The sequence below is a fragment of the Ursus americanus genome, chromosome 9, assembly GCF_024610735.1.
Source record: "Ursus americanus isolate L20-20 chromosome 9, mUrsAme1.1.p, whole genome shotgun sequence".
Lineage (NCBI taxonomy): Eukaryota > Metazoa > Chordata > Mammalia > Carnivora > Ursidae > Ursus > Ursus americanus.
In genome coordinates this window covers 54,439,064-54,453,884 of record NC_142135.1, presented here as the reverse complement: position 1 = coordinate 54,453,884, position 14,821 = coordinate 54,439,064, and the positions used below count along the sequence as shown (strand labels likewise).

Genomic DNA, 14,821 nt, shown 5'->3' with positions numbered 1-14,821 from the left:
TATGACTGACTCATTCAAAACACACTTATTAAACACCTATTATGTACAAGCAATGGTGATTAAAACACTCAGTGGCTGTTATTGCCAAGGAGTATACAGACCAGTTTAGATATTTTACTTATTGTTTAAAAAATGGTAAACCCAAACTATGACAAGAAATCCGTTTAAATTTAGTTTCTAAAATGGCCCTGACCACATGGAGCTTGATCTTGATCATGCATGATCTCTGGGCCTTCAAAAGGCCTAGTGCACTAACAGAACGCTAAGATACAGAGGGAGGCAGGTGTCCCACTGAGTTCACTGTCACCGACAGTGTGGCAATTGTGATCTTGGACAAGTCATTCACCTAGTTCTGCTTTATTTTTTTCGCTTACAAAACTGAAGGCCAGAGATAAAATGACCTCTAAGCTCCTTTCAAATTCTATTTATGATTTTTACTAAAAAGATTCTAAATGTAATTTGTTAGAAGTTAAAGGACTAAAAGGTTATCCTGAAATAAAGTTGTACCTCTTGAAACTGGGAATGTCTCTGACAATTAAAGAGCTTTTGCAGAGGGATGTTTTTAAATTACTCATGGATCCTAGACGACTTAGTGGCAGAAGACGACATGCTTAACAAGTTCAAGTATAGGAAACAAAAGTGCCTACTGAATAACCGCTGTTTACTGCTGCTTTCCTCTCAATCTAGACATTTGACAGGAATGCTTTTCTCCCATATATGTCATCTGTCTTCTGGGGTGATCTCACCTTTTTCCCCTTCCTGCAGCTCCCTCAAAATTTCAATGCTTAGAGCTATGGCAGGAGGGATTTTTGCTGCAAGTTCTGTGAAATCCTTGCCTCATACTAGCCAGGAGCTACAGGAAAAGAAGAAGGGGGTTAGAACCGAGTTCCCTTTCTTCTCTCTACAAATCTCATCAATCCCCAAGGTTCTGCTCTTTGCCCCAAATATTTTTCTAATCCATTCACTACTCTATCCCCTGCAGGCCTCTTCCTAAATTCAGCAGCTCTCATCTCTCTGTTGGATTACATCTAATTGGTCTATCCCACCTTTTGCCTTTTTCAGTGCATTTCCCACACTGCAGTTGTTCAAACACACAAGCCTCCCAAACTACCCCAGCTTGCTTTCCTTCCTAATCTGCTGACCTCTAGTCACAAGGTGCCCCCTTCTCTTGTTCCCTAGTGAACATTTATGGTCTGTTCCCTCCATCTGGAACAGTACGTTCCTGTTCCTTACTTGAAAAACTCAGTTTTCAGTTTTTAAGTACTAAATTTTTAATAGTGGCTTAGGCATCACTTCCTCCTGACTCTCCAAACTTGGGTTGGCTGCCTCTTCTAGTTGTTCCCTTAGCACTCCGTTCTTTCACTGTCTTGGCCTTTATGTACTGTACACAGGCTACATTTTAAATTGTTTATTTCCTCCACTAGAGGATAAACCCCATTGCAAAGATGTCTTGTTACAGTTGAATCTTAGCAACCAGCACAGCACCCTGTACACATAATGCATACGACACAGAGTAGATGAATAGGATAAAGTCAGGGGTAGGTGAAGGATAGGAAATACAAATTCCTACCCAATAGCCTTTAAAACTATTTCAAATTATCATATCCAGACTATTGATTATTACCTATCTCAACACGTTTGTTGTACATCAGCTGTTTACCAGTTACTAATGTAATAGTAAAACTGACATAGTCTCAACCCCTTGTGGAGACTACAATGTAGTGAGGTGAGGGGTGGGTAAGAATGTGCTATATAAAATAATAAAGAGGCAATTACAATAAGATGTTAGGAGTGATATCCAAGAGGAAATCCAGGGCATTACCTCTGACACTAGACCTCAGAAAGTCAGAGGAGGCTTCACAGAGAGGTAATATCTAGGCAGCTACCTGATATCAGCACTGTCAGGCTGGCAAAGGAATGCTATTCCAAGCAGAGGGAGAGCAGGTGACAAGGACTGAAGGTGCAAGGACAAAAGGCTGGAAAGGAAAGCAGGAGACCAACAGTAAAGGCCAAACTGAGGAGGCTGTATTTTATCAAGATGTTAATGGGGAGCCACCAGATAGTTTAAGAAAAGGACTAATCAAATTTGCATTTTATTTTATTTTTTTTTAAAGATTTTATTTATTTATTTGACAGAGACGGCCAGTGAGAGAGGGAACACAAGCAGCGGGAGTGGGAGAGGAAGAAGCAGGCTTCCAGCGGAGGAGCCTGATGTGGGGCTCGAACCCAGATCTCCGGGATCATGCCCTGAGCTGAAGGCAGACGCTTAACGACTGCGCTACCCAGGGGCCCCCAAATTTGCATTTTAGACAGCTTGTTCTGGCCACATTCAGAATGGATTTGAAGCCGAAAAGTCTCGAGGCAGAGAGACCAGTTAAGATGACTGTTACATGATTATTAAAATGATCAATGAGAAAGTCCCGATAGTCTAAATTATAGTATCAGTAGGGATGGAGAAAAATAGGTATCCTTAAAGCTCTGAGGAGTCAGAAGTGATAGGATTTAATGAGAAATAAGCCAAGGATAACTGACTTGAGTAACTGAGTGGATGATAGTCCAGTTCTCTGAAATAGGAAACACATGCAGTGATACAGGTTTGAAGGAGAGGTAATAACACAGTAGTGTTAGAGATCTGAGGCTCCCATGAGACAGCTAGAGCTCAGTAGGCAGTTGTGTGGAGACATGAGAGAAAGTGTGGGTGGAGATTTTGAGTGTGGGGTCCCTTTAGTAGAACTAATCTACTTTAAAGCTACTCAAACACTAAGATCAGGAAGGCAGTGAACTAAGCAAGAGCAGTAGATCCTGCCCACTTAAAACATGCTCAGCTTTCTTTGTGATAATATAATCTTATTCTCATAGTTTTCCTGTTCCAGCTAGCATGGCTCTTCATTGGTTTTATTCACTGCCATTACGTACATCTTTGGGCTTTCAATCTTTCTATGCTGCGGTCTTCACCATCAGTCCTGTAGTCTCACTGTTCTTCTCAGCTAGTGATTTTCAAATTTGAGCATTTATCATGATCACCTGGATTTCTTAGACTGCAGGGTCTCGGTTCCACAGTTTCTGAATCAGTAAGCCTCGAATGGGAGCCAAGAATTTGCATTTCTAACAAGCTTCCTGGTGATGTTGAGAATGAATGGGCTAGTCCACTTCAAAGCGAACTTCGTCATTCTTCTGGCATATCTACCATCCATATAGCTCTGTGCTGCTGCCAGCCCTCCCACTCATTTCTGTTTAGTTCTCATCCCTATATCCACAGTGGCTGTTACAAATCTTGCACTGACTCTGGCTCTCCCTTTCTTCGGTTAAGTAGACCCTGTGAGATTAGAGACTACTCATGAACTCCACAAACTCTATGGACATCAATACACCTAGCCCTTATGGGTGCTTGGGATGCAGAGATAAACAAAACATCCTGGTTCTCACTTAAGGACCCTAACCCTTCCAGTAAGGGAAGCAGGCAAGTAAACAGACAACTAGAGTAGTAACAGAGGTATACGGTATCGCAAGTTCTCAGAGATAATATATAACATTTTGAAACTATCTCAACAGAAAAAGAATTCTGAAATCCATTCAAAAAATCATCAGTAAATAAGATTATTTTTCTCACTTTTTCTGCAGTTTACAGATTTTCTATAACTTATAGGCATTATGTAATTGAGGGAAATAACTAGAACATTTTTTTTTGAAACCCCAGAAGCAAACCAAAATCCACAAAATTATTTGTCTACAATTACCAAATCATCTCTTTCTTACCTCATTACCACCTCTGGGATAAAGTACAAACTTCTCAGACACAACCTAGCCCAATTCTGTCTCCATCTCTGCAAGCAGACAAGCTACTCCTCTCCAGTGGAGTCCTTAATTCCATGCCATCCCTCAGTCCTAACTCTGTGCCTTTTCTCATGTACCTAAAACACTCACCTTCCCTGCCAACTCTTCCCACTGCCCACAACTCTCTGCCCTTCACATTCCAACTCTATTTCAACATTCTCTGTGAAACCTTCATAACTATCTCCAACTCCTATAATCACCACCTTTAACTCTGACAGCAACTGTCTGTGCCACTCACTTGAGCCCTCAATCAACTGTCCTGTGATTTCAGTCGTGCCAGTACATCTTTTTTCCCTAGTTTATCTGTAAGCTAGTTAAGGGAAAGTGCCTTATCTTATACTTACTTCTCAAAGCACCTGCCACCTAAAAAGATTCTGATTTCTACTCAGTTTTCCTCATGCAAAATTCTACAATCATTCATGGTATGTGGGAATATAGCACATGACTCCTCTACTGTCATACTGTCTACAATTCTGTATCTTCCCCAGATTTCATATTCCGTGGTGAGAAAGATAAGGGAAGCTCTCTCATTGTCAATTACCCTTGAAAGGCTCTGACCATATTGGACACAGACAGAAGTCCAACACTACCAGTTCCTTCCTCTTACCTCTCTCACACCCCCAAAACACTACCAGTTCCTTCCTCTTACCTCTCTCACACTGGATAGATTACTATTTTTTTCAGTTGGATATCAGATGAAATACATGGCTTGTGTTACTTAGAGGGCTAATTATGCCAATTCATGTATCTCTAAATACTAGAGTCATAATCAGTTCTGCATTGCAGCTGATGGATATGTTATTAATTATAGAATATACCACAAAAATGGGCTCACAGCAGTTGCTCAATAAATGTTGACTATGTGCAACGGAATGAGTAGTTTGGTAGCTAATTGGTATACTGACAGAATACTATATGAGAGCATCTGGATGAACTGGATGGTGAGGGAAGCCTTCTCTCCCTCAGGTTCCTTACTTGTATTTAGTGAATAACTGGTCTGAGGGAGTGGTTTCTCAGAAGACTCATCCATTTCAAATGCTTCATTTCTCGAAGAATCATACTTAACATTTAGCAAAGATCGGAATTTTCAATGGCTGCCAGAAAAGGAGACTTAACACACTCTCTAACCAATCCAATATTTAATAATCCTTATTATCGAAAAATTCTTTCTTATCCCTTCTGTTACAGTTTAACATTTTTTTTTTCTTTTCTCTTTTTCTCCCCAGGCCTGGCCTCAGTGTAGATTAAGAACAGCTGGGCTCGATCTCCTCCCTATGTAAGACTCTTTAATGGACCAAAAGACTATCATTAAACTGTTCTTCAGCCTTTGCTTTTCCAGATGAATAATTTGTCTATTTTTTTTTTGTTTCAGGTTTTATTTTTCAACATTTTAGTCATTTTTGTAACTTCTTTCAGTTTAAACATAGAACAGACACTGTCCATTACACACCATAGTTAAAATGGAATATTCCTCCTATGCTCTATATTCCTATTTAGGCAACTGTGACAGAGTAGAAAAAAGCATATTTAAAATCAATCAGACCTGAGCTCAAGTTCCAGCTTTGTCACCTACTTGCTATGTGATCTTAGAAAAAGTCATTACCCTCAGATTCTCTTTTTCTTTTTAATTTTAGGGAGAGGAGTGGGGGGCGGGGAGAGAACACGAGCAGGAGGGGCAGAGGGAGAGAATCTCAAGCGGACTCCATGCTGAGCATGGAGTCCAACACGGGCCTGATGTCAGGCTTGATCTCACACCCTGAGATCATGACCTGAGCAGAAATCAAGAGTCCTATACTTAACCGACTGTGCCACTTAGGCACCCCTACCCTCAGATTCTTCAAAAAGTTGGAAAGAACAACTACTATACACACAAAGTTGTTGAGATTAAACCAGATAATGTTATAAAAGTGGTCTGGAAACTGGCAAGTATTATTACTATATTATTGCTGCTTTGGCTAGGGATGGGCATAAGAAGAAAAAGACTCTGAGTCGATTTTGGCAAATTTATTTCAAAAGACTGAAATTTTCATTATTACTTATATTAATGCTTCAATCAATCTGTGGTGAAAGAACGTTTTTCCCCAGGAGATACTAACTACAAAATTAAAATATAATTGTGGCAGTTAAATAGTGAACATGATGTCACTATTATGTGTGTGCAGGTGGGGGACTAGATGGGACAGATGGGAAGGGGCAGAGACATGGTTCAGTGGAACACATCACACTCCTATATCTTATCTGAAAGGAGATTATGGAGGGGGAATTCTGAGAGCATGGGAATGGGTTCCAGCATGACCTGCTCCTTTGGTTATTTAACCCTCATCGATATGGTAATGCCTATTATCTGGAAGCAAAGAAACTTCAGGAATGCACACTGATAATATCTGACTCTAGGGTGCTTTGCTGAGCAGGGCATGGTACAGGCAGTCCAGACAGGCATCCAATTTTGGTTCATCACTAACGTGACACTCCGTTCCTCTTCCTTTCCTGTCTCCTCTTTTGCGCAGATACATTTATTCTAGAATATTGGCTTTAGAGAAGGGCAGGGCCCAGGAGTAGAAGAAACTAGTAAAACAGAAATAACTATAAGCTCAATCAATCTGATCATGGAATTCTTTTCCCTTTGCTGCTGTACAACAATATTTGTCCATAATAGGTGTAAAGCACAGAAAAATACCATAAATACCTTTAAGTCACAAAGTTATTTTCAATATAACATAGTAAATGTGTTTTAGTGAATCCTAATTCTCTGACAAATGGCTCAATTTAACTAATATTTTTTGAGCGCTTACCAAATGCCAGGGAACCTCCTAGGTACCAGGGATTCAATCCAAAAATTTAACTTTCAGTTCACTTTTATTCAAGCATTTTTAAAGAAAACAGGATGTTACTATAATCAGGACTAGGCATTGATCTCTGAAGCAAAGAAGAAATTTTGAAATGTGAAGACACCATGAAGGATCACAAAACTTCCTAGACAGAAAAGAAAAAAAATGGCATTTAAGACACAAGAACAGGTTGTGCAAACTCCAGATCATGCAAGCCATGAAACCTGGCTATGGTTTATCTGGGAGATACTGGGATGGGTTCCAACAGGGGCTGCCTCCTCAGTGATTTAATTCGCATTCACTGTGGCTGCGCTTGTTACCAGGAAGCAAAGACTCAAGTCATCTGCCATGACTGCACAAAACAAGCCTGCAGGAGAGGCTGGCTGAAGAGTGAACCCACTGCAAAAAGCCCACTGTAGGGAAACCACAATGATTTCATAGGCATGAATTATCACTGAAGAGAAGAGACATAATGAGATATATTTTTAAAGGATGAATCTGATAGCAGAGTTCAATAAGACTGAAGAGAATGAAGGCTGCAGCTCCCAGAGGCCAGTTGATTCCTGCAACAATGCAAGGCCCTTACTGAAGGTGCTAATAACTTTCTGAAAAAGTTAAAGTAACGACCTGCTTCATTAAGAACTAATCAAAATCAAAAAGATTATGGCGCCTTCACATTTTTAAATAAAAAATCCCCAACGCTTTTTTTGTAAACCAGTACTTTCTGATTCTGTTACAGTGACTGCCATCCACACCCAATTATTAGCCAGTCTATTTCTACTTACCTTCAGGAATTTAAAGTAAGGTTTAGCGATCCCCATATTATTGGTTCTTGCAGATTAGTATCTAGTTTCACAAAAGTACACTCCAACTTAAATAGTTAAAAAAAAAAAAACCAAACTAATCTTTTTCTTTAAAGCTGGGATTGTTCAGAATTGAAACGAACATCATCAGATTTAATTCAAATTGATTTTCCCAGAATGTCAAAAACAGGCAATACCTTTTCCTATTCTGCCATGAAATCTCATTCTTTTAATACACAGTTCTATAACCCTTTCCCTTCCCAATCCGCACTTCCCAAACTGTACTAATTTAAGATTCTAAAGGGCCAACCTAGGGGAAACATTTATGGTCATGTAAAGAGACTTATAAAAATAATTAATTAAAAGTATAATTGGCACTACATAATATGTGTTTAGTGAAGGATACTACTACATTAAGGATATGGGAAAAAGATGCTCAAGGCAAATTATAGCATCTATAGGGTTAGTGTGATTAACTTATCACATAAATATGTTTAAGACAAAATGATCTAGCACAAAAAACTATTAAAAAGGTCTCCTGCTGACATTTTATCACTAGACACGTCATACTGCTTTTCTTTCACAGAAGAAAAAACAACTGAAATTCATTTACTAAGAGCAGAGATATATAAATCTATCCTTATGTAACTCATCCTTTCTTTTTATGCTTTCCATTCCCCCAAATAAACTGTCATCTATATCACATTCCAAAACCAAAACAAATGACTGTATCTCACTAAAGAAGGAAGAATTTTCAAAATGTATTTCAGAGCTTTTACTGAGTATAGTACAAATTATGAATGAATATATTTTATTTAAAACATGTTATTGACAGAAATCTATCAATAATAATGTGAGTATTGTCAAGGGTCTGTCAATATTAATGTAATTATGATTAAGGGGATAACATAGATTTTTAGCTATAATACCAAGTAACATCTCCTACATTGCTGCTATCAATATACACATTATTATTGACCTGTTTCGAGACTCTCAGTACTAGATGTATTACCATTAGGCATATTTGTCAATGTATGCTGCCTACAAAAACTCTACATTTAAATTTACAGTCCTGTAAACTTTGTCAGCAGAAACCTGTGATTCCCAAGTATTCTCTAAGGTATCAAACCCATATGTGCACCCACTGCCAGGCTATCTTTTTTCAGATCCACAATAATCAACCAAATTTTAGTATGACAATGTTGCTGCCACACTATCCTGAGGGTTCAAGTAATCAAAATGGATGAGACAATATATGCATTTTTTCTTTTTAGGTTTGAAAAAATTTTAAACTAATGTTTCCTATTATGAGGTTATGTGAATAAAGTTCTATAACTGGAGATCTTAAGCTTTGAACTACACCCTACTATTTTATTTCCTTTGTGTAGTCAGATAGATTTACTGTCCATTGTATTGAAATCAATACTAATAAATGGGACATGCTTCAAAGAGGGATTTAACAGGACACCGATTCCCAGAACACATTTCAAACATGAGCAAAAGAGAAAAAGCTATGACTGAGACCCATTAGGACACTGTGACCTCTGGCACTGTGAATAGGCCTAGAAATCAACAACTAGAAGTTCAAATCCCACTTCTGCCACAGGCTGCTAAATGACTTGTCACTACTCTTTTGTTCTACTCTTTCATCAAATATAAACCAAGTTTCAATAGTTTATAGATATCCAATGTTGTAAGTCCCAACTGTGCTCTTTTGAATACAGACAAGACATGTGAAATTTTAAAATTCTGTGGTGGACGCTAGACTTCTAAATTACTCCTAACTTAAATGTAATCCTCATCAAATCCAAATAGGATTTTTCTTTTTGGGACTGGTAGTGAGTGAGTACACAACAAAATGTTTCTAGGATAAACTTCAAAATCGCATAAATTGCTCAAAAAGATGAACATGGATCAACGACAAGTAACTTAACCTAGCAGACGGGAAATATAGATATATTTTTTAATTTGGAGAGAAAAGGGAACTCAAATCAAATACTACAATCATTAAGATTATAAATAGTCTTATACAATTGAGTACGCTCCCTATTTCATTTACTTATTTAAGATACTTATTCAAGTATTTAAAACTAACACCACCGTTTCCCTCTGTTTTTTTTTAAACCTTAAAACAGAATTTCCAATACCTTGGCCTAGTTTTACAAAAAGAAAAGCATGGCACTCATAATCTTTTCTTTCAGAAAGTTGATACTTGAGTCTTTAAGAGAGAAAGCATGTCGTGAAAATAAAGAGCAGATGTTTGAGTGAATATGGGGAAAGAGAGTTAAACTGGTTCTGATTAGTTCTGTATCTTAGACCAGGTTCACCAACAGGCTGTGTGACTCTGGACAAGTCATTTTCCCACACTATACTCTCTAGCAGTTAAAAGATATAAAAATAAATTTCAAAAAATCAACTGCAAAAGTCTACCTATCTAGAATTCTTATAAGAACTATTTTAGGAAACTTTGGAAGAGGAAGAAAAAAGTAAAAGAACAGCCATTTCCAACTGCAGAAATGATAAGTGTGAAAAAGGCTAGAGGAAGTGGAGAAATCAGAACAGAACACATGAGACAGAGACACAATCACAGAAAAAAACAGCAAAGCATCTATAGACAATACCCACCAACTTAAGAGTTTACGACTGTAGTAAATATATACTACTTACCAGTTATCAAGTGTTAACAAGGGACTATCATAGCTAAGTATCCTTTGCAAAATCAAATATTAAATCATTTAATCCTTACTAATATTATGAAAGAGGTTCTTTTATCATTTATGTTTTAAAACAAGGAAACTGAAGCACAGAGAGATTAACTGACTTGTGTAAAATCACACAACTAGGAGTGGCAGAGTCATGCTCCAAACTAGTGTTCTTGACTAACAAACAAGGTGGTGATGGGCCTAAAAGATGAACATAAACACTTAAGGAGGACACCACAGGACGTGCAAATGGGGCTATTTTAAAAGGCTAAATGTTAAGAGATTAAGAGTATAGGCATGAACTACAGCAAAAATTACAATCCAAGGATGAACAAACAAGAGCCATATGAAACACATGAAGCTACTAGATCTTTAAGTACTCTACGAATTTAGAAAAGGAATCTAGACCTCAGAAGAGAATTTTAAATGACTTGCAAATTATTGGCAAACCTGTTTAATTGCATATTTTAGGGCATTCAAGACAACATGGAGGGACGCCTGGGTGGCTCAGTTGGGTAAGCCTCTGCCTTCAGCTCAGCTCATGATCCCAGGACCCTGGGATCTGAGTCCCGCATCTGGCTCCTTGCTCAGTGGGGAGCCTGCTTCTCCCTCTGCCTGCTGCTCCCCCTGTTTGCACTCACTCTCTCTCTCTCTGACAAATAAATAAATAAATCTTTAAAAAAAAGAGAGAGAGAGACAACATGGAAATATATCCACAAAGGAACAGAGGTATTAGCAATGGGCAAGAAGGAAGTACCATGTGATACATTACTATGTGTGAGGCATTATGTTTTGTTCACACTCTTTATCTCATTTAATCCTCATAACACAGTAAAGACTATCATGTCCATTTTAAGAAGACAAAAGTTAGGCTTGAGAAGATTAACAACCTGTTTAAGGTCAGACTGATAATCAGTAAATTCTGGTAAACAGCAGAGAAACTGTGGGACACCCAAAGGAAGTTAGTAAGTAGTATGGAAATGTGGTAAACTTGGAACAAATTCAATCCCGCAGAGCTCAAAGCAAATTTTTTTCCCTCAAGATCATTCACAAGACCAGACTGCCAGTCAAGCTCCCAGGACTGTAAATGGGGAAAAAAGTAAAGGAATGTGGTAAAGTTGCCCATGTTGCCTGGGATGCATCTTGTGTACCTTCTCTCTCCCTGACTCTATACTTGTCAGAGAACCGTTCAAAGAGACTGAATGTCCAATCTGAACAAAGGGAATATCTGGGTGAAAAAATGAGGTGTGAACATTCATTTCAGTGTTATGAATACATACTATATGCAAGGTAGAGGCAATGCCCATTCACCTAACACTAGAAGGGAACAGTTATGCAGAATCAAAACAGAATTACTCTACAGCTCTTCGGGTTTTTGACTTAATAGTAAGAAGACAACGTAACTTGGATGAAATTTTATCTCACCTTATTGACAGGCAGTTAAGAAGGGAGAGGTCTGAAAAAAAAAAAAAAAGAAAACATATTAAACAGAATAAAAAGCAATATAGAAAGGGCATTTTGATTGTATAGATGGTAAAAGACTGAAAATAAGTTGACTAATAGTGCGCAATGGGAAGGACGAGAGTGTTAGACATCCTCTTCCCTGCTTCCACTTCCATGGAGAGCAATCACAGTGCTGGCATTTGCAGTGCCAGGATTACATGGGGCAAATGGAGCAGTACAGAGCTTTTCTCCAGACGTTTCTTCCACATTCCAAAGGAACTGAAGAGGAACATGGAATGTTTAGAAACTGCTGTCATTTCACAGGAAGGAGGTAAAGGGGACATCCAATTTGCTTAGAGGTTGCCCAAGATAATCAAGGGAGGAAAAAAAGGAGCAAGTGATTCAGAGCAGAACTTTTGTCCAGAAATAAAGATTGTGCATATGGCATACATTTTCCTCGTGCTACAGGAACCTGAGCACAGTGAAGTGCAAAAGAGAGAAAGAGACTTTAAAATTACCTGATGTGCGAGGAAACCATGCAGTTAAGACTTAAAATGCAAATTTACTAGTAATGTAATGTTCGGCAAGACTGTTAATGTCTTTAAGATTCAGTTACAGAATATGTAAAATGGAAAATATCTGCCCTCCCTATTGCAAAGATTATTATAAGCTTCGAAAATAAGCAAAAATTTTATGGCTAAAATACCAGGGTAGGAGGAAGAGAGAAAAATAAAGAATTATGATTCTCATCACAAAGAAATTTGAAGTTTGTATTTATTAAACAAATGAAACAATATAGACTTGTTTGTGTCTTTTAGTCATGACTTAATAATGAATGTATCTTTTACTATTAAAAAAACTACTCATCGAATGAATGCACACTGGATACAAATGTGTAATTTGAAACAGAGTCATAATGCCAGAGGTAAACACAGATAATCTAGTCTAAGATATGGATTTAAATTTAACAGAAACACTATTTTTCAGACAGAACACATAAAATAGCTGCTCTTGTAAAATACGGCTGAGTGTCTGTTTGCTTTGTCTCTCCCCTATGTAGCTCCAGGAAATTTCCATAGAAATTCTTCTTCAGAACAGATTTAAAACCACAGATTGAATGCTACCCCTAATTTCTAAAAATGAAGAGAATAAGGCCACGAGGTAGGGCCGGTCAAAGGAAACCAGAGTCAGGACTAGCACTCAATTCTCTTCGCTTAGTCTAATATTCTCTTTACTATGTCCCGTTACTTCCATTTTCTTCTTTTTTTTTTAAAGGAAAAAAATATATATAATAAATAAAATAAATAAATAATAAGTCTAAAGGTACATATATGGGTGTTTTCTTTTTCTTTTTTTTTTTTTTTTTTCACTTTTTAAATAATTCCATTGTCTCTCTTCTTTCCAGTCCCTTTCTGGCTCAAATCATTCAACTCTAATGTTTCTGGATACAAGTAATTGATAATATGGGCAGATCTAAGAGAAGATAAAGTGGAAAAAAAAAAGTCAGCCATCCCAAGTTTATTTTGTTCAGGTTTAACTAAAAATAACACATTGGGGAAGGTGTTTAGACAGCGAATTGTGGTGTGGATAAAGTCTCAAACTTCCTGTAATTGCCTGAAATTGTTAAAGTAAAAAATTCTCAAGGGGCATCACAGAATACCAGAACAAGTTAGATGTGGACGTTCAACAACTTGGTCTCGGGAAAAGCCCTTTCACTAAATGTGGTATTTTTGGAAAATGGGACCTAAAGAAATAAGAAACGACTTTTAATTTAAAGCACCAGAAGAAAAATGTCAATTATTCTCACACTCTCGGTTATCAGAAATCAATATTAAATGTTAACAAACTCATCGCAAGCAATTACGTATGAACAATTTCAACAGCTCTTCCTCCCGAAGAAAATTAAAACTGCTTCTAAGTTCACAGGCTTTCAAAAATGTTAGAAACTTAAGCATCCTCTATTTTTGTACCAAATATAACACTTTATATGAGCCACCCGATATTAGTTTGGACACTGCATACTTTTTAAGCCATTCTTAAAAAGTAAATCTCACCACCGACAAGTGCGCGGAAAAGATTTTGAAGTGTTTAAAAAGTCATCTCGTGGAAGGCAAAGGAACTCAAGTTTAGCTGTGTTTGACTTTTTTCTTCTAATGGTGTGACACTAAGACTATTTTTAGGCGCTCGGGCCTACTTCACTGCCTTTCCCAAATCAGACTTTGATTTGCTTCTTCCAGGAAAACAGGAAGCCAATAAACAGGGAAACTCAAGGTAAGGGCGACAGCGACAATGTCGTGAAACTCCACGCCCTCCCAGCTGTAAGCAAGACCTCAGGTTTTCACTCCGGCTCTCTCGGGCAGACACTGACCTTAGGAGTCTGCGAAACGCCCCCGTTCCACGTAACTTTCTCTGAGACATTCTCTGGGAAGCTTGGCTTCTCCTAGCAGAACCTGGATTACCCAGGCTTCCGGAACTCGCCGGCTTCCGGAGCGACGCAGGACCCGGAAGTGTCTGAGAAAAAAGGGGAAATTAAACCAAGAAGAACTAAGCTTTCGAGCGCGGCGGAAGGCCCGGGAGGGCCGAGCAACAGGGAACGCCGGAGAACCGAAGGGCCGAAGGGCCGAAGAGCCGAAGAGGATTCCCGCGCACGGTGATTGGTCGGTCGGCCACTCTGAGGAAAGCGTATCTGATTGGCAGGCCAGTCGCGAACCCGTCAGTCCCAGGTCGGGGCCGAGCGTGAAGAGGCCTCGGTGTGAGGAGGCCGCGGGGAAGCCCGGGCTCTCTGAGGGCAGGATTTTCCCTGCCCTCGGACGGCGCGGCGTGCGGCGGGACAAGCGCCGCCGAGTGGCAGCGGGGCGTCTCCGCAGCTCCCGGGCTCCTGGCTCTCCCAGGGTGGAGGGCTCGCAGCGGGATGGCCTCTTGGGGGAGGAGAGCCCTGGGCGAGGGGGGAGCTTCGGGGCAGGGGCCGTTTTGCTGCGCGTGCGTGTCGAGGGTGGGTAGCTTGGTGACTTCTGCAGGCTTAGGAAGGCGGGTAGCCCCGTCCGTGAGCGGTCCGCCCTGCACAGCCTCGGCCAGAGAGGCCTTGCTGGTCGGCTGGACGCGCTCGTACCGTGGGGGGGTGGGGGGTGGGGGGTGGGGGGTGAGCACCTGGGAGCAGCAGGATCCATGTGAATCACCCAGGAACAATTAGAAATACGGACAGCCAGGTCGC

General features: G+C 39.4%; 1 protein-coding gene across 10 annotated transcripts in view; it reads right to left on the bottom strand.

Annotated features, from left to right (window-relative positions):
• The window catches only part of PEX2 (peroxisomal biogenesis factor 2), a 55,046-nt gene extending 40,554 nt beyond the window's left edge, over positions 1-14,492 (bottom strand). For 4 of the 10 annotated variants that reach the window (XR_006781136.2, XR_015725820.1, XR_015725821.1 and 1 more), the window contains exons 1-2: positions 13,979-14,492; positions 11,593-11,623 (exon numbers count right to left, since the gene is read on the bottom strand). The gene's annotated coding sequence lies outside the window, so the exon portion shown is untranslated. Of the gene's footprint in view, positions 1-746; positions 854-6,626; positions 6,808-11,592; positions 11,624-13,978 lie in introns of all 10 variants that reach the window. The other 6 variants (XM_045806088.2, XM_045806089.2, XM_045806087.2 and 3 more) reach the window with 6 other exon arrangements.
• Positions 14,493-14,821: the final 329 nt, after the last annotated feature.